The sequence below is a fragment of the Halichoerus grypus genome, chromosome 7, assembly GCF_964656455.1.
Source record: "Halichoerus grypus chromosome 7, mHalGry1.hap1.1, whole genome shotgun sequence".
Taxonomy (NCBI): domain Eukaryota; kingdom Metazoa; phylum Chordata; class Mammalia; order Carnivora; family Phocidae; genus Halichoerus; species Halichoerus grypus.
Genome location: NC_135718.1, coordinates 135,689,997 through 135,717,716, shown reverse-complemented (window position 1 = coordinate 135,717,716; position 27,720 = coordinate 135,689,997). Strand labels below are relative to the sequence as shown.

At 39.2% G+C, this 27,720-nt stretch overlaps 1 long non-coding RNA gene across 2 annotated transcripts in view; it reads right to left on the bottom strand.

Annotated features, from left to right (window-relative positions):
- Positions 1-27,720, bottom strand: part of LOC118544378 (uncharacterized) — a 113,640-nt gene that overhangs the window by 42,285 nt on the left and 43,635 nt on the right. The window lies entirely within an intron of this gene.

Genomic DNA, 27,720 nt, shown 5'->3' with positions numbered 1-27,720 from the left:
AACATGAGACCAAAGGACGATTTGGGCAATGGAGGCTCATGTGACATCCGGAGCTAAAGAATGGGATGGAGACCCGAAGCTCCAAAGGGAAGCAGATAACTCACAGAACAATAACAAGGGCAGATGTTTGGTAATTAGATGTTTGCCCTGCTATACAGGTAGGTCACTCAGATAAAAAGTTTATCTCTAGTAATACCTTGCTTTCTGGTCCAAGCCCCTAGCTAAATTATTTTAAGTAGTTATGGGGAGGAAAAATTTGTCTTGAGTCTTCTGGGTCTTGACCGCCTTCAGCCCAAAATAACCCAAGTGCCAAAGTGGCATATTTTGGGGTCACATACTCTGCTCCCTCACTATCAAGTTCTTTATTCAACCCGCCTTCACTAGCCCTTCCCTGACCTGCTTGGGTATTTCCTTGTTAGGGTCTGCACAACTCTCCCTGGACTAAAGCTCCTTTGAAGTCTGAGACTTTATATCTCCACCTAAGATCCAATTTAGTGCATAAAGGATAATTCATTTATTAAAGGCACTCATACCATTCTTTTAATCTAGGAGCTTACATTTCAGAGATATGAAAATGGATTTCTAGTTGCCATAATTTCATGGCATTAGACCATTGTATGTCAAATACTACTGCTCTGTTCATAATATTTGGACAGTTCCATAGCAACACATAAAATACGACCTACAGAGGTCTGCATTCCTCCAGCCATGTATCAAGAATTGGCGGAATTCTTGAGAAGAGAGCCCACATTACAGAGCACTACATCTGAAATGCTCCCTTTATGGTAGCAATTGCAGAAACGTGGAGCAGAAACGTACCCTAGGATTTTATAACTCAAGACTCACTAGTTTCTAGCAGTGTGCCCTTTGCACTTGTACTTCTTTGGCTTTATTTGCAAGGCATCAAGAAATCTTCTTCAATTCTGAAAAGAGCTGATAAAATTTGACTGCCTTATAATTTATTTTTTTCCCAGGGTAGAAAAATAGATTATCATCTTTTTATCATCTAAAATGTTTTGTGGAGGCACCTGGGTGGCTCAGTCGATTAAGCGTCTGCCTTCAGCTCAGCTCATGATCTCGGGGTCCTGGGATCGAGCCCCAAGTCAGGCTCCTTGCTCAGTGGGAAGTCTGCTTCTCCCTCTCCCTCTGCCTGCCACTCCCCTGCTTGTGCTCTCTCTCTCCCTCTGTCAAATAAATAAATAAATAAAAACTTAAAAAAAATAAATAAAATGTTTTGCGTATGGGGCACCTGGGTGGCTCAGTCGGTTAAGCGTCTGACTCTTGGTTTCAGCTCAGATCGGATCTCAGGGTCCTGAGATTGAGTCCCAGGTTGGGCTCTGTGATCAGCACAGAGTCTGCTTGGGATTCTCTCTCCCTCTCTGTCCCCCTCTGCCCCTTGTCCCTCTTGTGCACTCTCTCTCTCTCACATAAATAAATAAATAGAATCTTTAAAATGCTTTGTATGAAAATATTAGTAGAGATTACAGAGATGCACATGTCTTACTAAAATCTTGTTCTCTTTCCATGTGCTTGAAATTCAGAAATAAGTTTCTCATTTTAGCTTGATTTGAACCCAACTATTAGCATCTCCCCACCTCCACCTCATTCTTTTGTCCATCAACCTTAGAAGTCACCACTTTTTTTTTTTAACTTTTATTTAAATTCAATTTAGTTAACATATGATTAGTTTCAGGGGTAGAATTTAGTGATTCATCAGTTTCATATAACACCCAATGCTCATTCCATCATGTGCCCTCCTTAATGCCCATCACCCAGTTACCCCATCCCCCACCCACCTCCCCTCCAGCAACCCTCTATTTGTTCCTATAGTTAAGAGTCTCTTATGATTTTCCTCCCTCTCTGTTCTTATCCTTTTATCTTATTTTATTTTTCCTTCCTTTCCCCTGTGTTCATCTGTTTTGTTTCTTCAATTCCACATATGAGTGAAATCATATGGTATTTGTCTTTCTCTAACTTAATTTGCTTAGCATAATATCCTCTAGTTCCATCCACATCATTGTAAATGACAAGATTTCATTCTTTTTTATGGCTGTGTAATATTCCATTATATAGAGAGATAGATGATAGATAGATAGATAGATGATAGATAGATAGATAGCTATACATACATATCATATATAGATCACATCTTTCTCCATTCATTTGTCTATGAACATCTGGGCTCTTTCCATATTTTGACTATGGTGGATATTGTTGCCATAAGCATTGGGGTACATTTGTCTTTTCAAATCACTCTTTTTGTATCCTTTGGATAAATACCTAGTAGTGCAGTTGTAAGGTAGCTCTACTTTTAACGTCTTGAGGAACCCCCATGCTGTTTTCCAGAGTGGCTGCACCGGTTTGCATTCCCACCAACAGTGTAACAGAGTTCCTATTTCTCCACATCCTTGCTAACATCTGTTGTTTCCTGAGTTGTTAATTTTAGCCATTCTGACTGGTGTGAGGTGCTATCTCACTGTGGTTTTATTTGTATTTCCTTGATGCCAAGTGATGTTGAACACTTTTTCATGTATCTGTTGGCCATTTGTATGTCTTCTTTGGAGAAATGTCTGTTCACGTCTTCTGACAATTTCTTGACGGGACTTTTTGGTTTTTGGGTGTTGAGTTTGATAAATTATTTATAGATTTTGGATAATAGCCCTTTACCTGATACATCATTTGCAAATATCTTCTTCCACTCCATAGGTTGCCTTTTAGTTTTGTTGATTGTTTCCTCTGCTGTGCAAAAGCTTTTTATCCTAATGAAGTCCCAATAGTTCATTTTTGCTTTTGTTTCCCTTGCCTTTGGAGACATGTCTAACAAGAAGTTGCTGTGGCCGAGGTCAAAGAAGTCGCTGCCTGTATTCTCCTCTAGGATTTTGATGGATTCCTGTCTCACTTTTAGGTCTTTCATCCATTTTGAATTTATTGTTGAACATGGTGTAAGAAAGTGGTCCAGTTTCATTCTTTTGCATGTGGCAATTTTCCTAACAGTTTCATGTCCTTGAGAAAGCTTCACGACCTTGAAAGTAATGTACTTTACTGAGTCTATTTCCTTATTTGTAAAGCTGGGATAAGATTTGCCTTCCCTAACACTAAGGTTTTTTTAAAGATCAAATGTGATGACTATATAAAATATTGTATTTTCCAACAATTGTAAATTCCCAAATTCATCTTTTTTCCATTGGCTATTCTTTCCTGGTTTGTCAAAAATTAGTTGACCATAGAGTTGAGGATTTATTTCTGGGTTCTCCCTTCTGTCTCATTGATCTATGTGTCTGTTTTTGTACCAATACCATACTGTCTTTGTCAACGTCTAGTGCGTTGGGGTCCCTGGGTAAGGGTCGCGAAATCACCGGGACACAGGGGATGCAGAGCAAAGGCAGCACTTGCAACTGCATACTGCCGTTTATTTCTTGACATCTTTTATGCTCTTTACAATCAAAATATATTGTTACTGATTAACAATGTAAGCATTAAGATATCCCGATACTTCTTTACGCAAAAGAGGACAAAATCAAATTCGGTTGCACCGGAATAATTACATATCTTAAGTAAATCTCATTCTCTGATCAGTTCTTATGCAAAGGTACCTTATGACCCATTCCCCGAAACTACATAAAATCAAACCCTATGCAGGAATGCTGAGATCAGACAACACCCCGCATATACATTTGAAGCAGGATGTTATCTGATCATCACATCCCCGCACACGAAGCCACTCTCCTCGGTGGGCGTCACAAGGAACAATGTGCCCAAGATTACTCAAAACATCATGAGCCATTTCTCAGCTGACCGGATGCCTGAGGCATAGGCACACAACAAGGCGAGGGAGACTTTTCCCCCTCTCAGGCCTGGGCGTTCCCGACCTTACCCTGCGTGCGCCACAGCACACAAACAATTCCGGCCACAGAGGGCTCACATGCCTATGTTGGCCTCAATTCCTTCTTTTTTCTTTTGTTTAGAAAGAAACGCCCACCAAAGGGTGGCAATAGACTTCCGGGAAGGTCGAACAAAACATACATACATGCACAGAAAACAGCATATAACAAAAATTAATGAAATTCCGATTCCTCCAGCGGTATGCCCTAAGCTCTGAATAATTCCCTTCGGGTCTAGTCCTTCAAATTGCTTCAAAAACGACTGAGCCAATGTAGCAGCATCCTCATTCTCAAAAGGGTTTTCCAAATATCTCCTGAATATTAGTATGCAAATTATTAATCATATCTGTCACCGATGAATTGCCCTCTAAATATTTCTGGATAATACTCCAATCATGTTGAGATTCATTATATCTTAAATTAGTAATACAAAAGGATGTGGAATTCCAATCACAACGCAACCAAATTTGTCTTTCAATTGTTAAAACCTTCTTCCCTAACCAACTAACAGTTTGTCTAAGAACATCTATCTGCGTTTGCAAACGAGTATCAATCATAGTTTGGGAAAGCCAAAGATCCCGTGAATCACGGTGCCAATTTTCTACAAAATGTTTAGTTTGCAAAGATGTATGTAACGCAATTCCAGAAACAGTGGCTAATGTGGTTACCGTAATTAAACTTAGAATGACCGCTACAACAATACCAATCAATCGTTTAGTTCGTTTTAAAACTTTCCTGAAAAATTCCAATACCAGAGCATCCACTGGATTTTGAGCCCATAGACGTTCTAAATTTACCGGAAGCCAAATATGAGAGCGTTGTTGCAAAATCATAAGAGAATATCCTGGTTTAAATTCTATAGAACTATTAATACAAGAATACAATCGACATTTAATACAGCTAATTCCATCATTAAAACTAAAATTTCCTATCAAAATTAGATATGGTAAAGGTACACATGCGGTTACATTAATTTCTTTAAAATTCGACGCAGTCTTTGCTGTGCCGGAAAAGGTTCCATTATAAAGTCTGACAGTCTTAAGCGCAGCTGCAACTTTCCATAAGTGTGTTTGAATATGATCTGGAAATTTTTGATGTGATATGCGAGGGTCTGCGATGCCGCCATCTCCCCAAGCCATCAATCGATGATTTACTATAGATTCATTCCATCGGTTCCGTGGGGGCATCCTATAAGACAAGGATAAATTACAGCGCAAGACATCCCACTCTGAACAATTTTGTAAAAATTGACCATATGGTCCCCACATAAGCAGATCCTTATAATATTTTGCAAACCTACCAACACATTCCTGCCATTTAAATGGCTTATAAGCCATTCCAATATAAGTAAAATCAGGACAAGCAGGGAACGAGGGAAATTCATCAAAGGTGACATTTCCCCAGGTCATATTAAGAGACCATGCTTCAAGCCTCTGTAATTGAGTGCGAGAGGAATTAACCATTGGTCCAGGTAAAATCCAATTCTGCCAATTCATATTTACACATGGCGAGGGACCCAAGCAAATATATGGACCATCCCCTCTATGCAGGAAATTAAAAAAGGTACCGTCATCCTGATTAAGATAAGTCAGATTCTTCCAAGGAGGCGAAAGTATCATCGGGGAGGTATAAATGGGAATATTTGCACTTCCCCAAGGTGCAGGTTCCATCATAGGTGGGTTAGGTAAGCAAAGCGCACAGGGCCAAGAACAAATGCTCAGGTGTACAAGGCTTCCTTGTTTGCTTCAAGATTTTCTGTCCCTCCCCAGCAAGCTTTTTAATATGCCCCCAAGTGGGTAAAGCAAGAGGCGGAGGCCGCCAATGATGACGCCTATCCAAATGTAAGTGAGCCATAGCTTGCAGGAGAGATTCATCAGCTTGTAACAACGATTCATGCACTCTCGGGGCCTTCATGCGTCGCCTGACAGCCGTCCGAATTAGTTCGTGACCGGATCCACCTTGCCGGGAGCCAGGAACAGGTTTGTCCATCTTCTGTGGAAACATAAGCATAACCTTTCCCTCTATAAAGCAACACTCCTGGCTGCCATTCTGCATCCGCAGCGGGCTTAAACCATATATGTTCATTCAAGGGAAGAGGAGCCGTCTCTCCCTCTATGAACTGTTTTTCTGCTCTCGAGAGAATATCTCCCTGCGGAAGATTCAAGAAATTCAATGTAAACAATACTTGTGACAAAATGGAACGTGCATTAGATTGAGTAAATGATAATATATGATCTGTTTTCCTCCTTTTTAATTTTTTAATTTGCAATTTTAAAGTATTGTGTGCACGCTCCACAATGGCCTGTCCTTGGGGATTATATTCAATGCCTGTTTTATGCATTATACCATATTGCAAACAGAAAGCTTGAAATTTTTTACTTTTATATGCTGGCCCATTATCTGTCTTGATACTGGAAGGTAAACCCATCACAGCAAACGTTTCTAATAAATGAGTAATAACATGTTGTGTAGTTTCACCCATTTGTGCTGTGGCCCATATAAATTGAGAATAAGTATCTATTACAACATGTACATAAGATAAGCGACCAAATTGTGCCACATGAGTAACATCCATTTGCCAAAGTTCGTTGGCATAAGTTCCTCGAGGATTAACCCCAGCTTTACACCAAAGCGTCTACTTGAGCATTGCCATAAGCCAAGGAACCAGGAAGATTAGTATGAGAGCGAATATGAGTTACATAAATACGAGTATTACGATTTCTTAACAAAGTTTGTAAGAGTAAAAATAAACTAAGTAGGTTGGACTTATTAGAACATACCACGGCAGTATATACATTTTTAACGACCCCAACAGCATATGCTGAATCAGCAAGAATATTCACAGCCGAGGGAAAATCTTTTAATACTTGGGTGATGGCAAATAATTCATTTTGTTGGACTGAATTAAAATCTGTATTTTGAACCCAATACCTTTTAGTTGTCCAATATGCACTTTTAGTTTTTGACCCATCTGTAAACACAGTGGGTGCATTAACCAAAGGTTGTTCACTAATTATATCCTGAATAATAAATTCTTGTTTACGAAAACAATCCCATAATTTTCCTTTAGGAAAATGGTAATTAATTTGTCCCACATACCCTGCAAGGGCAATCTGTAATTCCTCTATATTCCGTAACAAAAATGAAAATTGATCTTTAGAAAGAGGAATAATTATATCCATAATATCACATCCGGTCATAATTATAGCTCTATCCCGAGCCTGTTCTATCAAATATGCAATCTGAATACCATAAGGAGTGATATTTTTTGAAAAATGATGTCTAGTATAAATCCATTCAGCAGGCAACTCTTTTTGTCCAATAATAGCTGTGGGATATTGCCATGTATTTAAAATATACATTGTCAAGGGTAAAGAAGGATCAATGCGAGTAAGAAAAGCGGATTTAATTTTTTCTTCCACAAATTGTAATTCCTTTTCTGCTTCCGCAGTAAGCTGTCGGGGACTATGAATATCAGAATTTCCTTGTAATGTATCAAATAAATTATGTAACTGATAAGTAGGGATACCTAAAGATGGCCGTAACCAATTAATATCTCCTAATAATTTTTGAAAATCATTCAAAGTCTTCAAATTATCCCTTCGTATAGCTATTTTTTGTGGTCTAACAGTATTTCTTTCTATCACATATCCTAAATAATTTATAATACTTCCTTTTTGAATTTTTTCTGGAGCAATTACCAATCCAAAAGGAATAAAATACTCTGGCAATAATTTTAAGATTTCTTCTAACTCATTTTGATGGGGGCTAGCAAACAAAATATCATCCATATAATGAGCTATATACACCTGAGGCCACTTTTGACGCACGGGACGCAAGGCAGCGTCAACATAAAGTTGACACATCGTAGGGGAATTCATCATGCCTTGAGGCAAAACCTTCCATTGAAACCTTTGGTGAGGTCCCTGCCTATTTATAGAAGGAAGTGAAAAGGCAAAACGCTTCCTATCATCTTTATGTACAGGGATAGTGAAAAAACAATCCTGTAGATCAATTACCATTGTATGCCAATCCCTCGGCAAGGCAGCCGGTGAAGGTACCCCAGGCTGGAGAGCCCCCATGGGGAACATGGAGTTATTAACTCCACGTAAATCTGTAAGTAAACGCCATTTACCTGAAGTTTTCTTTATGACAAAAATTGGAGAGTTCCACGGAGAAGTGGAATGTTCAATATGTTGTTTTTGTAATTGCTCTCTTACCAATTGGTGTGCAGCAGCCAATTTTTCCTTAGTTAATGGCCATTGTTCAATCCACAAGGGATCTTCGGATTTCCATAATATTTTAATAGATTCCATCTATAATCAAAATTCCAGGTGAGCTCCCCACTGTTCTAAAACATCACGGCCTAAAATATTTAAAGGAACATCTAAAATATATGGTTTTAACACGGCCAGTTGCCCATCCTGGGAGGTAAATGTTACAAATTGAGTGGCTAAGCCAATACTTCGGACAGGTGCCTTGCCAACTCCTTTTATCTGACAAGGAATCTCATTATAGGGGATATTTTCAGGCCAATCAACAGTTTTGATAATAGTGATATCTGACCCTGTATCCAACAAGACAGTAATATCTTTCGTATTCAATTTAACTGTCATCAAGGACTGCATACGAGTTATTTGTGTAGCCCAAAAAACACATTTTTGATCCGTACTGCCAAACCCTCCATGCCTGACAGCGGTAGTCTGACCTATGGGGAGATAGGGTAATAACAATAACTGGGCAATTCGTTCTCCTGCTTCAAAGGACACATCAACTAGGGAAGACATAAGAACTTGAATTTCTCCTCTGTAATCAGCATCAATTATACCTAAGTGAACAGTCACTCCTTTTGATGTCAAACAAGAGCGACCTGTTAATAGAGCAAAAGTGCCAATTGGTAAGGGTCCATAAATTCCAGTAGGAATTTTCTGAGGTCTATCCCCTCCTTTTAAAGTAAATGGCCTTATGGCTGGTATGTCCACTGCGGCACTGTGTTGGGTAGCTGGGCTAAGGGAGAATATGGTTGGTTTCCCCTGTTCATTTGTCCTGGGCCCGGGGTAGGGCCCGAAATCGAGTTTCCCTGCGGCTTTTCTGCAAAACTTGTATTTAATTTAGTGCGACATTCTCGAGCCCAATGTTTTCCCTTCTTACATCGTGGACAAATTCCAGGTCCGCGCCCTTTGTCAGGTTTCTTTTCTTTACAGTTCCTTTTCAAATGCCCTAATTGACCGCAACCAAAACATTTCATGTTCTCGAGTTGCTTAGATTGCAAGGAATGCCAGGTAGTGGCCATTGTTTCAGCAAACAGCTGCATCTTTCTACTCTCTGATGTAACATCCTTACAGGCCTTCATGAAAGCATTAATATCTCCTGTATCTTTAATAGGCAATATAATTCTCTTACAATCCTCATTAGCATTTTCATATGCCAGCAGTTTTAACAGCTGCTGTCTAGCTTCTTCCCCTATGACAGTTCTCTCCAAGGTTAATTTTAATCGTGATAAGAACTCGACATAAGGCTCGTTAGTCTTTTGAATAACCTTAGTCCAAGATCCATAATGTTCTCCTTTTGGGTGAATACGATCCCAAGCTTCTAAACTAATTTCCCGTAATTGATCATGGATTTCTTCAGGGGTAATAACTTGAGCAGCAATATCAGAATATTGACCTATTCCCGCCAACATTTGATAAGTTATAGCCTGGATCCGAGGATTGTTACTTAAAGCGTTCTGACGAGCCTGATCCATACAGAGCTCGGAGAACCACATCTGCCATTGCAGATATTCAGGCTCCTTTAAGAGAGCTCTACAAAGGACTCTCCAATCTTCTGGAGCAAAATTATTATAATGTCGAGCTATACCTAGAAGTAGCTCTTTGACATAATGTGATTGCGGTCCATATAGAGTCACTGCCTTTTTCAAGCGACCAATATCATCTATTGAAATACCTTCATAATATGGTGCTTGTGCTACTCCCTGGACCGGGGGAGGCCTAATAACCGGAAAGGCAAAGATAGGTCTGTCATCCTCACTCTCATCGTCATTATCCTTTAACGCATCAAGCTCAGCTAAAGCAGCAGAAAGAAAAGGATTTTTGGGAGAAAAGGCTAGCGCGGGCGGCAAAGGCGGAGCGGAAGGCCTTTTCTTAGATTCCCCCGCCATGGTCATGACCCGCTGAAAAACCTTCCATAAGTGCTCGGTCTCGGGATCCGACGTTACTTTCAGTTTCGATTCATCGCTATCGCACTCATTAGGTTCGCGAGGCAGTGCAAGCTTAAAGGCATCCTTTTCTATTGCCTTTTTCTCATCTGTATCAAGGGGAAGGTCCTGTATCGAAGGAGCCACTTCCTTCTGAAAATTCTCAACCGTGCGATCATCCTCCATTGCTCTTAACACTGTAAATATAATCGACCAGATGGACCAAAATCGTACAGGAATCTTTTCCCCCTGCCTCATGGCCTTTTCTACATTATGGCGGACCCGCCGCCAATTATCCACCTCCAGGGAGCCCTCCTCGGGAAACCAAGGATTCCAGTCTCGAACCACTTTCAAACACATCTCAATATCAGTAGAAGCGACAGTAATGCCATAGACAGCAAGTGAATGCTTCAGCATTCGAACATAAGGAGTAGAGGTTTCTTGTCCCATGACCCTGTATTGTATTAAATTACTCACCCTTCCTGAACGTCCTTCAGGGTCCCTGTTCGGGCGCCAATTGTCAACGTCTAGTGCGTTGGGGTCCCTGGGTAAGGGTCGCGAAATCACCGGGACACAGGGGATGCAGAGCAAAGGCAGCACTTGCAACTGCATACTGCCGTTTATTTCTTGACATCTTTTATGCTCTTTACAATCAAAATATATTGTTACTGATTAACAATGTAAGCATTAAGATATCCCGATACTTCTTTACGCAAAAGAGGACAAAATCAAATTCGGTTGCACCGGAATAATTACATATCTTAAGTAAATCTCATTCTCTGATCAGTTCTTATGCAAAGGTACCTTATGACCCATTCCCCGAAACTACATAAAATCAAACCCTATGCAGGAATGCTGAGATCAGACAACACCCCGCATATACATTTGAAGCAGGATGTTATCTGATCATCACATCCCCGCACACGAAGCCACTCTCCTCGGTGGGCGTCACAAGGAACAATGTGCCCAAGATTACTCAAAACATCATGAGCCATTTCTCAGCTGACCGGATGCCTGAGGCATAGGCACACAACAAGGCGAGGGAGACTTTTCCCCCTCTCAGGCCTGGGCGTTCCCGACCTTACCCTGCGTGCGCCACAGCACACAAACAATTCCGGCCACAGAGGGCTCACATGCCTATGTTGGCCTCATGTCTTGATGATTACAGCTTTGTAATACCGCTTAAAGTCTGGAATTGTGATGCTTCCAGCTTTGGTTTTCTTTTTCCACATTACTTTGGCTATTTGGGGTCTTTGCAGGTTCCATACAAATTTTAGAATTGTTTGTTCCAGCTCTGAGAAAAATGCTGGTGGTATTTTGATAAGGGTTGCATTTAATGTGTAGATTGCTCTGGGTAGCATAGATATTTTAACAATATTTGTTCTTCCAATCCATGAACTTGGTCCATTTCTTTGTGTCTTCCTCAATTTCTTTCATAAATGTTCTATAAGTTACCTAGGAAAAACCTAACCAAAGAGGTAAAAGATCTGTACTCTGAAAACTATAGAAGTCACTGGTTTCTATCTACATTTCCTTCAAAGTATCTTCATATATGTTTGTTACTCTCTATCTGTATGGCATTACTTATGCTCAGATCATGTCTCCTCATACAGGATTACCATAATGGTCAACTACTTTACCTCTTTTAAAATGTTTCCTGTAACACTTTATAGAATACACAACATTTTATATAGTCATCACATTTGATCCTCAAAATAACCTTAGTGATAGGGAAGGCAAACCTTATCCCAGCTTTACAAATAAGGAAAGAGACTCAGGAAAGTACACTGCTTTCTTAAGGTCATGAAACTAGTAATTGCAGAGCTGAAATACCAGTTCCCCAAATTTAATTTTACCTTCTTAAGGCCAAATAACAATAGCACCACAATAAAACCCACTAGAAATTTCAACATGTCTTAAAGCCATGTAGCAATTTAGAACTGGAAGTGGCCTTATAGATTATGAAATTTCACCGCCCTCACTTTATACATTGTGCACCATGTCCAACATTACAGAACTGATTATAGATGAGACAAGTACTTGAATCTATGGACTTCCAGATGCAGAATTTTCTGCTATACTTTTCTATCTTACTCCCTTAAGTGCACCTTGGCATTTTTAGCTTTCCATAATGTGTGCCAGTGACATGTCCAACATTCATTTCTGCCAATTTCAAAGATGTGCCTCTGCTAAAGACAGGCTCTATTTCCTCTAATCGTTGGACCATACTAATATTATCTCTGGAGAGTAGTTCACATCCCTGGCCTTATCTGGAGGAATGTCCCTGCAGTCCTTCCAAATCCAAGACTTAATCGAATTTCACCCCTTCCACAAAGCCCTTGCTGCCTTCCCTGGGCCTCAGGAAACCTCTCCTCTCTAGAAGCTCATATTACTTGCAGCGTTCACTACACAATTTCTGCTATATCCTTGAGGGCAGTGTTTGACCTGTCTTATGTCTCTGCATATCCTCACAGCGCCATCCCAATCCCATAGTGGCCCTCCACTACTGGCCAGTGTTCTCCTCACTGAGGAAGATTGATATATGAAAAGCTTTTCCCTAGAACATCCTTCCACCCCACATATTAATCCATCTAGAAAATTCCTACTCAGTCTTTACTTCTCAGTTAAAATACTGCTTCTGTCATGAAGCCTCTGTTGATGTCTCCAAATGACTTAGGAGAGCCCTTATCTGGGTTCCTGGAGCATTCTGTACATTGTTCCGTCAGAGCAATCATCTGGTTATATAGCTAACATCTACACGTCTGTTTCCTCACTAAAGATTCTTCGTCATAGGGATGCCTGGGTGGCTCAGTGGGTTAAGCGTCGGCATTACAAAGCAAGGTTGGAAAAAGGCCAAGTGGCATTGTTTAGATATTGTTGTGCTTTTAGGAGTTGTAGCCTCATGCTTAGAAGTAAGGTCTTGTCTCCAGCTATTCTTTTCTAGAGCTAGAGCCACTACCCTTACATCAGGACTATAGTAAACAATTTGCTATTCCATTAGCTCACCAGACTTCCTTAAATCTATACTTTCTGATTTATTCTTCCCTCTAAAAGGACCCCCCCACACACAATGGACAACTTTGTAATCATCTTTCCATAGACAGCGTTAGGATCATTTTTTTGTAACAACATCTCGGATTCCATCTAGAGATAACCTCTCTTACATTTCCAGAGCCCCCTCCACAATTCTACTCCAGCACTTACCTGTGGGACAGTAACCCCTCATCTAGCTCCCCGCCAGACTGTGAAGTACACAAAAGCATGAGATTCACCTGTTATGTGTAATTTTCAGCAATGTTTAGCACTTTCGGTGGAGTAAGTACATACTCATGCATTTAAAAGCTGGGAGAGGGGAGAAAAAAGGGGAAAAAATGAAAAGAAACAAAGACACTTTTGTAGCTAGTGTTCTGGATTCATATTAGTTTCTGTTGATAGAAGATATCGAAGAACAGCAAAGTCAAAGCTATCTTTTTATTTCTGCTTATGAGCAACGCCGTGGAAACATGAGGCATTCCTGCAGCTAACTTCCAGCATCTTCACTACAGCTTCTTGGATGTCAAGAATTAATGCCTAGTTCTAGCTTTTGGAATCCATTTTCTAGTGTCCTTAGTGTTGCAAGGCAGACACACTGGCTGCAGGACAGCTTCTTCATTTTAGCATTCGGACACCTGCATTACAGCTCCAGGAATTACTCCTGAACTTACAGCTCTAGTAAAGACCTCAGAGGTAGTAGCTTCTCAGTGGGGTCAATCTGAGGTCAGTCCTGGAGGCCCAGCCTGGAATCTTTTCTTATCATTTCCAATATTTGTGTAAGCACATAATTTCCTGTCTTTAAACCCTTCTTGCTTAAAATACCTACGGTGGTAGTTTCTGTTTTCTATAGTTCATTCCGTCAGATAACAGTAAGAGGGAATAAGAGAGTGGGGGAGTGGAGTGGGAGGGGAGAAAGAGAGAGAAAAAGAGAGGGAGGCAGGGGAGAGAGAGAGGGCGGGCAAAAGAGAGACAGAGAGGTGCTCTTGTCTGGAAAAGCTCAGGGCCGTCAAAAGAATTTACTACTTGTTCTAGACAACACCTGATGATAGGCTTTTGACCTCCCTTTCCTAGAGCGTTTACTAGAAAAGGGCTTACAACTATGAATCCTTCCTCTGTCCCTTTGTAACTCCTACAACTCAGGAGTGTCTTTTTCAAGGACCTGAAAGCCATTCCTTGAAATGTAATCACCAGGAAGGATGGGGCCTCTATCTCCTAGTCTCTGTGGGAGGACAGAATCCTAACTTGCATAACTGTAGCTAGCAGACACAGCTGGCTAATCATTTACACTGACCAACCCTCTAGAAGTTTTCACTCCCCATGGCTGTACTTGAGCCCCCATAGCTCCTCCTCCCTATTCCCTGGTTCTCCTTTTGAAATGCCACAGTCCTTCTGTGTAAATGTAAATGGAGCTCAGTTACTGAAAAAAAAATCTTTTTTTCACCACTCTAACTAACGTCTTTCTTTATCTTTGACAAAAGAAAGACAACCTCCTTTCTTTTTTCTTCTCCTCTTGTTAAATCCTCTTGCTAGCCAATTAAATCATAAGAATATAATTTACTTTTTCTATAAAAACTTCATAATGGTTTATTTTAAATTATAAAGATTGTGAAATGTCATAATTTGCTATGGATGTTATGAAAGCACATTTTCTTTTTATTTTTTTAAGATTTATTTATTTATTTCAGACAGAGAGCATGCAGAGGGGAGGGGCAGAGGGAGAGGGAGAAAAAGAATCTCAAGCAGACTCCCTGCTCAGCATGAAGCAGAAAGCAAGAAGACACTCAACCAAGTGAGCCACCTAGGTGCCCCTCTGTATCTTTTAACAAGGGAGATGTTTTCCAGAATTCCAGATGAATTATAGAGATTCTCTCTCGAATATGTTTTTTCTGTGATTTTGCCTGAAGTCTGACAAATTAAGGTAATACCTTACGTACCATTCATCATTATGAACCAATCCCATAAATGTCAGAAATTTCTAGTGTATTTATAGTTTCAGGCTAAACACTAATGAACAGTGTTCCTTGAAATTTCATCTGTATAACTAGGATTTAGTGCAGGAACTATAAACCACAAAATAAACTAACAGGAATAGGGTCATTTTTACCAGTTGGTGGCAAAAAGAAATTCCCATTGGTGATTTGCGAGGAAAATTTCCTGGAGTAGAGACAGACTCTAAGAGATCTTCTTTTTCTTTGGCCTTTTATTAAACAGAAATATTTCAGAGGAGCTTGAATTCTTTGAAACACATTTATAATACACAACTTGTTGCTATCCTCATTTCATGTTAACTGTTAGGTTTTGCATTTGCAGGAAATGAGTAATTAGTCAGACATGCAGAGTCCTGTTATTTGCCTTCTCTTCTCTTGAGGGGATGAAGACAGTTGTTTAAGATGGAGTTGTAGATGCTTCACGTGTAGGCTCGACTTGTAAATGTTTCTGACCTGGAAGACAGACACTGCTGACAGATGCGGTTCTGGGTTGAGCTTTAAGAATGTTTGAGAAATTCCCCTGTTGACTAAGAATCAATTCACTGTAGGCCCAGAGACTTATCCTCTGGACATCCCCTTTGAACCTTTTCCTTTTTTTCCTTCAAAGGGGTTTATGCAAGGAACTGTGATTCATCAAATATTCTTTCCTAAAAAAAAAAAAAAAAATACCTCCATGGACAACTTGAAAATTCCCAGTAAGAATAATCTTATTACCATTTTTCTCATTTTTCCTAGTCATTTCTAATGAGGAACCCATGAAAAATGAGAACAACCCATGAGCTGAGAATCAGTAAGTTTCATTTCATCCCCACCTCATTAGCTCTTGGTGAAGCCTAAAAAATTCCTCCATTTCTAAAAGAAAATAACTTTCTTTCATTTCTAACCTCATAAGAATAGCACAAAGATGAAAAAAGAATCTGTACCAAACTATGAGAAGTCTTTGGGAGAGATTAATATTTATGACTACAACATTAGGATTATAATGGAATTTATTAGGAATGATAATATGAAAACATTTAATAATTTATAGTTTTTATAGTAAGGAAAGGAAGGTAGCCTTCTGGAACTATAAATATTATTTCCAATGGTGCAAACTCTTTCTTGACATAAATATTTCTTTTATTTCTATAAGAACTCAAGTTAGTGTCAACAAAACAACAGAGCTGGACAGTAGCTAAGACAGTAAAAATAAATTTTATTCAGGAGTATTACAAAAGAGGAAAAGAGATCTCAGTGTAGAATTGGGCTCAACTCTGAGTATAGCATGAGCACTCAGGAATTTATAACCAAGGAGCAGGGTGGGGGTTAGTGGATGAAAAATTACTAAGAGGAGCCCAAAGAGTAGGGTGGGAATCTGGTCAAACTAATCTAACAGGGTTCTTGCCAAAGATAGGCCAGGGTGATCAGACATCACTGGGGGACTGATGGAGGATGAGGACCCTGATTAGATATTGAGAATGATCAGATATGGAGGATGGGAGGGTTTTGCTGAACTGTTTTAGCAGGGGTCTTGCTAAAATTGGATTTTTCAAGAAAGTGTACAGATGGGCCTAGGAGAAGGTTCAGGAGCCTGACTAAAGTTGGCCAAGCAAAGAATCTTTGTCATTAGAAATTCCATTACTGAGGAAATTTTCTCGTACCGAGAAGTGTAGCTAAAATGACTGATGGGATTGTCCCCACTTTTTAGGAATATTTCACTGAGAATGCTATCTCTACTTCATACCATCACTTCCTCTTTTTAAAGTAGTGGCAATTGAAGAAAATAGGCATTTACAAAAAATATGATATGATGATCAAAAATATGAGGGTACTGAACATGGGATGAGCTGAAGCTGATGCAATTTTTCTTGAAAACCACACTTTGGGTTTGCATCAAAATCGTGAAGTGAGATGGTAGCCAAGGCAAAAATGTGGGCATACAGAGGCAGATGGCAGACTGTGGAAGGCACTGTGTCTGAGGATTGCCTGAAGGGCTCAGAGTTACTGGCTTACTGAGTACACTGGAAGAAATTTAAACTACCCTCAAGTCAGCATGTAAAATGATTTTAATATTTCAAGGTGGCTTCTGATAGATCTAGCAGTTTATGGTTTATGGTTGCCAGGCTCCATTTAACTAAGATCACAGAGATTTTCATTAATATCTTACATGCTGATATTCATAATCTCTGTGTACTGTCTTCATGAAACACTCACTTATAAAGTACATGCTGATGCTTTAGTACAATTGTGTCTTCCGTTTTTCATGTGGCCAGTGATTGCACTGCAGCCCCCACCGTAAATGGAAAATGTTGACAAATGTTTTGTGCAAGCTCACTTCTATTATCAATCTTCCTGAGTAACAAAAACAACTATTTTTCATTAAATATAAACTTTAGTTTTTTTGCTCTTGAAAGGGTTTTTTTGCCAAATAAAAAAAAATAACCGAATAGTTGTATGTTTATACCCGTGACGAATAAAGAATAAAACACTTTTGCAAAAGTGTTCAGACAACCTTCCGTTGGTTATTTGGCAGGTGTGCTCAGCTTCTATTTCCTGGCCATGCTTTCTGTACAACTAACATTTCAATTCCCATATTTCCCAATGACTTCACCAATGGGAGTTTTTTCTCCCAATTACGATAAAGGCTAGAGCCGGGCACAAATGGCTGGTGCAAAAGACATGAGTTAAGAAAAAGTCTTCAAACACTTTTCCTGTTGCTGTACAAAATCAGAGGAAAGTGGCTGTCTCTAGGTGCTGTGTAGGTCCCATTATTTCTGAAAAGGTGTAGGAAAATGAAAGATATCACTCATTGATTTTCAGATTTAACCATCTATTGGATATGAACTCTCTTCACTGCCATATGATTCACACATTATTAGATAAAATTATGATAATAAAAATATAAATCAAAAGAGCACCAAGTCCATCCCACTTTATTTTAATGCAACAATTAATGAGTATTTTGTTAAAAAGTGAAAAATCTGGCGGGCATCTGGGTGGCTCAGTCGGTTAGCGTCTTGGTTTTGGCTCAGGGCATGATCTCAGGGTTGTTTCAATTTTTTGCCATCTGAAGGCTAAGCATGAAAAGGATATTAGTGGAAAACTGGGGAAATCTGATTTTAAAGTCTGTATTTTAACTATAGTATTGTGCCAAGGTTAATTTCTTAGGGTTTTTTTTTTTTTTTTTTTAAGTTGGCTGCCCATGGAGCCCAATGTGGTGCTTGAACTTACGACCCTGAGATGAAGACCTGAACTGAGATCAAGAGTCAGATGTTTATAGCAGCAATGTCCACAATAGCCAAACTGTGGAAGGAGCCAAGATGCCCTTCAACAGATGAATGGATAAAGAAGATGTGATCCATATATACAATGGAATATTACTCAGCCATCAGAAAGGATGAATACCCAACATCTGCATCAACATGGATGGGACTGGAGGAGATTATGCTAAGTGAAATAAGTCAAGCAGAGAAAGTCAATTATCATATGGTTTCACTTATTTGTGGAACATAAGGAATAGCATGGAGGACATTAGGAGAAGGAAGGGAAAAATGAAGGGGGGGGAATCGGAGGGGGAGATGAACCATGAGAGACTATGGACTCCGGGAATCAAACTGAGGATTTTGGAGGGGAGCGGGGGATGGGTGAGCACAGTGATGGGTATTAAGGAGGGCACATATTACATGGAGCACTGGGTGTTATACGCAAACAATGAATCATGGAACACTACAACAAAAACTAATAATGTACTGTATGGTGGCTAACATAACATAATAAAAAATTTATAATTAAAGTAATAATAATAATAAAGAGTCAGATGTTTAACCAACTGAGCCATCCAGGTGTCCCTGTTAGTTGTACTAATTGTAAAGTGGTTATATAAAATGTTAAAACTAAGGGAAGTGGGTGAAAATTATACATGAACTCTGTACTATCTTTCCATGTCTTCTATAAGTCTAAAAATTATATCAAAATGAAAAGTCTTTTAAAATCATCCCTTTGATAAGTCAAAGAAAGACAAATACCATATGATTTCACTCACATGTGAAATTTAAGAAACAAAATAGATGGACATATGGGAAGGAAAAAAGAGAGAGAGGGAAGCAAACCATAAAACAGACTCTCAACTTTAAGAGAACAAATTGAGGGTTGATGGAGAGAGGTGGACGGGGGATGGGCTAAATGAGTGATGGGTATTAAGGAGGGCACTTGTTGTGATGAGCACTGGGTGTTAAATGTAAGTGATGAGTCACTAAATCTACTCCTGAAACCAATATTATACTATATGTTAACAACTAAAATGTAAATAAAAATTTGAAACAAATAAACAAAATAAAATCACCCCTCCATTGAACTTGAATTTCATTTTTTCCTGCAGATCATCAGATATACCACTTAATAAAGCCTTCCAAAGTTTTTGATATGCTAATTGAAAACATTTTTGTTTAACTACAATAGTAGATGAAAGAGTTTACTGATCCCACCAGCAGTTAACTCCATCTATAATTAAGGATTGGTCGGACCATCTCCTGTCAGTGAACACCAGAGGCAAGGTGAAAGAGGAAGTAAGGAACCTCTGGGAACTGAACCTGATACCTCTATTGTAAGTTCTTCACCTTTTCAATGTCTTTTCACTTTTTTATACTTCTCTAATAACACTGATTTTATCCTACCCTGCATTAAACATAAGTGTGCAATTAGCATGCACCTCCTTCTCTACTGGGTACAAAACAACAACTCTGGATTCCTTTCGATAGTGTGCACTATGCACTAATTAAATGTCTTAAATCGAGTAGATGATGACAGTAACATTTCAACCCTTAAAGATTTTCGAGAGAAGTTCAAATAACACTCTTCCTTTCCCTTGAATTTATCTTTTACCATAAAATGTCTTTTCCCCCACAGTATTCCTCAGAAGTCTTCAAAATTGCTTCTAGTAACCAAAATTGCTTCTAATAACCAAACTTTTTGGTTTTGACCAAAAAGGAAAAAAAGGTAAATAAAGTAAAAAGCTTCAAGTCTGTTCCTGCTGCTGCCCTACTTATAGTTACTTAGAAACTATGAGCCTCCTTTGAGCTAGCTGAAGGCAGCTCTGAAGCCATGAGGAGGACATTCTATGAGGAAGTTGTGGTTTTCTTTCTTGAGCTCTCTGGGCATGAATCCCCACATCTGTGCCACTTTCAGACCTGAGCTTCACCTACAATGCACATAGAGCTCTTTTCCCCTCATGTTTTACAATTCCTCTAGCCAGTCTTTAAAAGACACTTACGATTCATATAACTTAGCTTCCACTTAACAAATATTCAGTTTGAACTCACTTTAATAATGAATAGCCGAGCAAGTCCCCTTTTAAGATGACCTTCATAAGTCCAAAAGTTGGAGACTGTTCGGACTAACCATTACACGGGGCTCCTACAGCTCAGAAGTAATAAACTTGCTCTAAAGTATCTTCCCTTTACCCATTACAGTAACTGATTGAGATACACAAGAATAAATATTTTCATTGTGAAACTATTGAAGGGATCCACTGAAGACAGCACAGTGAAGAGAGCTGGAAAGGGTATCCGGAAAGAGATGGCAGGGGGATTACACATCAATTTGTATTAATTCATAATCTATCTATGACTTATGTTGGATTTTTCAGTCTGAATTTTCAAGGTTAAAGTGCTCAGTAGCATTTCCTCCCCAACTAAAAGACATAACCCCCAAGCATTAGTTCACACACTAGAAGATCTGTCTTCAGCCACAGCTTTATTTTCAAGAACTGTGTGTACCCTGGTTTGAGCTACCTACTTTAGCATTCAGCCAAAGTTTACTCTGAAGCCCCAACACTGAATAAAGAATGTTCAGAGGGAGGTAAAATAGCAAGAATCTTTCTCAATCGATGAGGCTTATGACTAATTGTGGTCACCAGTTTTCATACTGGCATTTTCCGAAGTTTTGGAGCCATTTATTTAGTCAGAGATAAAATGCTCTGGGTTGCCATCATCCTGGAAGGGAACTTGACATACTGTCAACAGGAACACTTTCCTCATATCAGATGTCACAGAGGAAGTTCAACAGTGAGACTGAGGAGGATTGACCTCAGAGTCCAGATCAGTGGATTGACTATGCACATGTCCTCATACGTGCAGTTTTGAAGTTGACTGCAGGGAAATTTGACCTCTGTTTGCAGGACAGGAAGGTCAGGGTGGTACTCCAGAATAATCCACCTCTGCTTCTCTCACAGGGTTCTCTTGGATGACTCAAAGCCAAGGCTTTGCCAAGGACGTAGGGTATAAGTTTTAAACAGTTGAGGGAAATGCCTTGGAGAGGTTTTATTTAATACTTATAATCATAGTAGCAATCAGTCACTCTTGAGGGCACCCTTTTAGATAAAATGCTATTCCAGATGTTCACTGCTAAGCTGCTAAAACATCTTCTTCCATCAGTCTTAGTCAAGGATATGTCTCAGGGGCAGATGTTTCTGCAGTTTTACTCTTAAGAGTAATAAGTCATGTAAAAAATAATTCCAGTTGTGGAGATTATTGCTACCTCTAACCATCAATTTGTTGAAACTTCCACACCAGTTAAATTCTTGTACTTATAAAACTAACACTCCTTAGAGTGGATACTCAATGGAGAATGGAGCCACAGGCTCCAGGCGTGTGTCCTTGCATGCCTAGTGGAGTCAATGGGCCAAAGAAAAATGTGTGGTAGAATGGACAGCCATTAGGTGTCAAATCAGACACCAAGGACTATGAATTCTACCCCTAAAATTTGCAATTTGCTAATTGCGTAAACTCAGTCTCATTACTTAACCTTCCAAAGCTATAGTTGACTCATCTGTCAAATGAAGATTAAGTTATTTCTTTCTCCTATGGTCATTGTGAGGACTGACAAATATACAGAAAACATAGCACGTAGTGAGTCCTAAATTCATATATATATATGAAATATTAAGTTGGTTTAAAAAAATCTCTGAGATTAGATTTTCCATTGTAAAATATAAGAATAATAATACATATCTCATAGTATTGTAGCAAAGATGAACTGACCTATGTGGAAAAAAAATGGTGTTTATGTTCGAGAGATATATGTCAGTTGTTACATTTTTAAACCAGTGTGCTTTTCTAGTAAAGATCTTTTGAGATTCTTTAAGAGAAGCATAATATATCAAAAGTGAAATGTTAAGTGAATTATTGTCAAATATTTCTTGAGTTACATATAAAAAATGACACATGAAAAAGCATATAGAACATTCAGATGCATGTCTCTACATGTCAATATTAATGATAAATATAAGAACATGTGATTGCACCAGCAAAGATGTTTGAGAATTTGATTGGATGTGGATACTCTCTCATCAATTTGCTTTAAGTATATCACGTGAAAAATAATCAACCACTGATTCCTGGAAATGGCCACATTATTATGAACTAGTATGCAGGGTATTCTGCATAGCAATTACATATCTTTCTCATATCTTTGCTCATATCTTTTTTTTTTTTTGAACCTATTTCCTGCACTGCAAAGAAACTGACACAGGATGCTTATGAAATGAGATTTAATTTTTCAGTCCAGATGTGTTACAGCTGAACATCAGAAAGCCCCTAGATTTCACAGAACTAAATTTTAGGATTTTTCTAATGGAAACCCCCATGGTTTGTAGGGTTCTCATAAACTACTTTGGAATCATATTATTAAAGTTGGTCTCATAATTTTTCCCTAGCTTATTGCCATCAAAGTGTTTTTCACATTTTCATTTTGGCAAAAATGTTGTCCTACTAAGTGATCTTAAAACATTACTTTAAAAAACAATACACTCTATAAAGAACCCTCACACTAAAATTTACAAAACACACTCAAAGTCATTATATAATAGATGAATTAAAACCCTAAAACTAGAATGATTTTTGTCAAAGATGTGCAGTGAGGCATGCAACTCACAAGCCAAGTCTTAAACTCTCATAAGATGATATATTGTCATTCTAATGACATTCTAAAGTTTCTGAATCATACTTGAAACTTAGGTAATGGTCTTAATATGCCATAAAAAACTACAGTCTTCATACATGTGAACATTTCTGTGAGGAGAACTGCCTAAGAAAAGAAAGCAATTGGTGAAGTTGATGGAGGTGGGGAAGCCATGGAAGGTAAGTTGCCAGGAAAGAGTCTTGATTATGAGCTTTGCACTTTACATATGTGAGACAAGCCCCAAACAAAGCTCCAAAGACAAGACAAGCCCCAAACCAGATTCCAATTTGGGAAAGAAATAGATACAAAAAAGGAGCTACAGGGTACCCCTCAGGACTACCCAAGTAGGGGAAAAAGTTGATCCGGATAGGAAAGTTTATCTCTACATGGTGCTGAGAACTTCTTCAGGGTGCACTGTACTCATCCACTTAAGGGAAGTGGCACCTTGAAGAGCTGACAGTTTAGTCACACAAAGCAGTGATTTTGAGAAGCAGCTTAGAACAGTGGAGCAAGCATGAACTTTTTTTTTTTTTTAGAGATTTATTTATTTATTTGAGGGGGAGGAGCAGAGGGATAGAATCTTCAAACTCCTTGCTGAGTTGAGGGCCTGATGCAGGGCTGCATCTCATGACCCTGAGATCATGACTTCAGCCTACACCAAGAGTCTGACACTTAACCAACTGAGCCACCAGGTGCCCCAAGAACAAGCATGAACTTTGAAGTCAGACTTCAGTTGTATTCCAAGTTTTGACACATTTAGTTAGAAAAATTAATCTCTTTGAAAGTTGTCTAATGTGTTAAATGGGGATAATGACATTTGTCTCATGGGATAATAATAAAGATTAGATCACATAATCAAAAATGTCTACATTGCGGGCGCCTGGGTGGCTCAGTTGGTTGAGCGGCTGCCTTCGGCTCAGGTCGTGATCCTGGAGTCCCTGGATCGAGTCCCGCATCGGGTTCCCTGCTCGGCAGGGGGTCTGCTTCTCCCTCTGACCCTAACCCCTCTCATGCTCTCTGTCTCTCATTCTCTCTCTCTCAAATAAATAAATAAAATCTTTTAAAAAAAAAAAATGTCTACATTGCTTTTACCTCTCTTATCTAGCTTTATTATTAACTATCATTATTACCTTTATGAGTAGTGTAAAATTACTTCTATACCAAGTCTGAAGGAAACTATTGGCATGAGAGTCGCTTCAGGTAATATTTCTTTGGAGTAACTGGTGTTTATAACAAATGAAACAATTGGCACAGAGTTGTGCCACAGTGAGCATGGCAGGACGTCTTCTGTTAATTGGCCTGCTCTATATCACTTTACTTCCCTGAGTTCATCCCTCTCCAGATCACAACACTAAGGGATCACTGCATGAAATCAAGTGTCTTGAATGTGCGGCGTATTCTCAGATTCCTGTATTATGGCAAAGTTTCTTTTATTGGTGAAACTATTGCAAATATAATGTGTTGTCCCTGCATTGATAAGAAAGGGAAACTGGTGTGTGTTAATCCTATGAATGAATTTCTATATCTACCTGTGACACAGTCACACATGAGAGTTACCACTTGACATAAGTACTCTAACAAAGCAAGCAATACTTCCTTAAGCATGGTCAGGGTTTTGAATGATGGAAAGTTCAGGGTTTTGAATGGTGGTCTAGAGGTTATGACAAGTGGTTGGAAGTCATGATCCCAAGGGCTGTCCCCAGGTCTGACGGTGACGCCATTGGTTGACTTCAGACTAGTCATTTGACTAGTGTGAGCCTATATGTTTATTTATATTCCTTCTTTTAAACCTCAAATACCATCACTCTAGAGAGACAGTCTAACACTTCAGTTTTAAAAACTATACAAATCCAGGTCATTTGATAGTCTGTATGATTATTATATTTATCAATAAAGACAATAAGGTCAGCATGATAGTACTCTGAAGGTGAAATTAACAATCAAATGACCACATGAAAAAAGAATAAAATTTTGATATGAATGTGTTGCTGTCAGCACGTAATGTCATAGCAAGGAGTTAGGGCTAGGTAATAATTGTATCAACATAAAAATGACACAAAAGCTATGGTCACTGAATTTAAGGGTGGTCACCAAGTTGGGGATTTCTCTATTCAAGCATTTACTATTCTAGGGAGCTCAAGACCTCAGATGATAAAGAGCAGTGATCCCTGAGAAATGGGAAACAAATGTGCACCTTATCTTTACAGTTTACTCCCCGCAGAGAGTGTCTCCCTAGGGTGGTGAGTGTGGGACCCAAGGCAGAGCCCAGCAGTCTCCCTGAAGACAGGAGGCAATGCTGGGAGTTCAGAGACCAAGGCAGTTAAAGTCAGCTGGAAAAAATACCATAAAAGAATGAGCTACACAGAGCAAGGACTCTAGAGTTTGCAAAGGGTTCCACTTCAGTATTAGTTGAATACTCATTAGCGCTGATCTGTGATAAAGTACTTGAGAGAATCACTTGAAAGGGTAAGAGGGAACCATACTCAGAGATTACACAAAGGCAGAATTAGTCCCAAAAGCCAGAGTGGAAGACCTAAAATTCAAAAGATACTAGGTAGAATACCAAAAAGGGCCTTGCCTCAGAAACAGGGAAAATCAATCTATGACAAAACATGGCTTTGATCCCACCTAACGAAGCCTAACCTGGAAAAATCAAAATGTTTTCAAGTAACCTAACCATCTAAGAATACTTATAGGAATGAAAAGAAAAAAAATAAGTAGCACCCCAAAAAAGTAAAATCGTAACTTCTGGTATCCAATCAAAGATTACCAGGCATGCAAAGAAGCCTGGAAAATACAACCTATAGTGAGGGTGAAAATCAATCAATTGAAAGCCTTCTGCAGAAATGATATAGATAGTACCACACACAACAATGGTACAAACACACCTGCTGCAGGAACATTAGAACAGTTATTATAACTGCACCCTATGTGTTCAGAAAGTTCGAAGATTAAAGATGTTGAGTAAAGACACAGAAGCCATAAGAAGACGCAAATTAAACCTCTAGAAACAGAAACTACAATATCCAGAATGAAAAAGGCACCGGATGGGGTAATGTCTTATTAGACAATGACAACCGAACCTCAAAGGAGAAAATAGAATATGTGTCCATATGTGCCATTTACCACAATTCCTGAAAAGAAAATTAGAGGCAGAGCCTCAAGATATGAAAACCTAAAATTCTACAGAGGAACAGAGAAGCCTTAACTGAGATGTAAAATGTCTTATCACTAAGACCAAAAAAGGAAAAAAAAAGAAAAAGGAAGAAGAAGGGGAAAATCACTTTAGATGGGAGATTTTGATTTCTTTTTTTTTTTAAGAAGCACTAATGATGTGCACATGTGTGTGTTTCTCTTTCTTCAAAAGGGGAAGGAATGGAAAATGAAAGTGGATCTTAGGGGAATGAAGAGGTCATCCCCAATAAGACGAAGCCTGCTGGAGGCAGGGCACTGCCGGGCCTCCTGACCTCTGGAGGGATGAAGCAAGCTATGAGCAGACACCACTGAATAGACCACTAAACAAGTGAAGAAAGACAGTTGCTCAAGAGAGAACTGTTCCTTGGTGCAGAGAACAGAAGCAGACAGGATCTGAGCATGGCATGGGGACAGATTCCCTGTCCTTCTCTATCAACTACCGTGTATTAGTTGTGTGATCTTTGGTACATTATCCCATCCCCTGAGCCTTCATTTCCTTATCTAAAAGGGGAGTAATTATATCTACTTCATTATATATATATATATATATATATGTATATATATATATATGGAAAATGTCATATTTTTAAAGGTAGTAGATTGTTGTAGAAGCAAAGAGTACTAGAAGAATTAAAATTCAGGTAGGAAAGAGCCCTTTATAAGTGGGCTGCATCATCAGCCATTTTCCTTGCCCACCTAGGCACAGGTAGAGGCTAAGGGTTTAGACTAGGCAGAGAAAACTCCACAGTGGAAAAGACATGAGCAGAACTTTCGATGGCCTTATGGGCTGACATAGTGGATTGGAATCTAGAGGAATCCTAACACACAGTCAGTTTTCTACATAGGACATCTGTTTTGTGCTGCTGTACAAGGGGTTGGGCACCTCGTTCTTGAAAAGCTGAATGAAATCTCCAATAGTCTGCTGTATTAAGCTGCCCCTTCCGGCTTTGCAGTGGGGGGTACCCTATAATTGCTAAAGAAAGCAATCTGAAAAAATGGGAAAGAATTTTCATTGCCTCATCTCTATCTTCCAAAAAGATCCATATTCCTTCACCACGCGCTCATGTCTCAATCACCCAGGAACTGATGCTCTCGTTGTTGTTGGAAAGGGAAAGAGGGTGGAGGTAACTGAGGATGTGCTCATTTCCTTCTCTTTTATTGCTGGGTGTTAAATGATATTTCTTTTTTTTTTTAAGATTGTATTTATTTGCGAGAGAGAGAGAGAGAGAAAGCAGGAGCAGAGGGTGGGGAGAGGGAGAAGCAGGCTCCCCCGCTGAGCAGGGAGCCCAACGCCGGGCTCTGCTCCATCCCAGGACCCTGAGATCATGACCCAAGCTGAGCTGAAGGCAGACGCTTAACCAACTGAGCCACCCAGGTGCTCGTCGAATGATATTTCTTAAAGATAAGTTGTTATACTGGTAAAAATACTTGAGAATATTGAGACAAGCTAAGAAAACTTGATATTTAGCAAAATTGTACTGTAGAGGGAAAG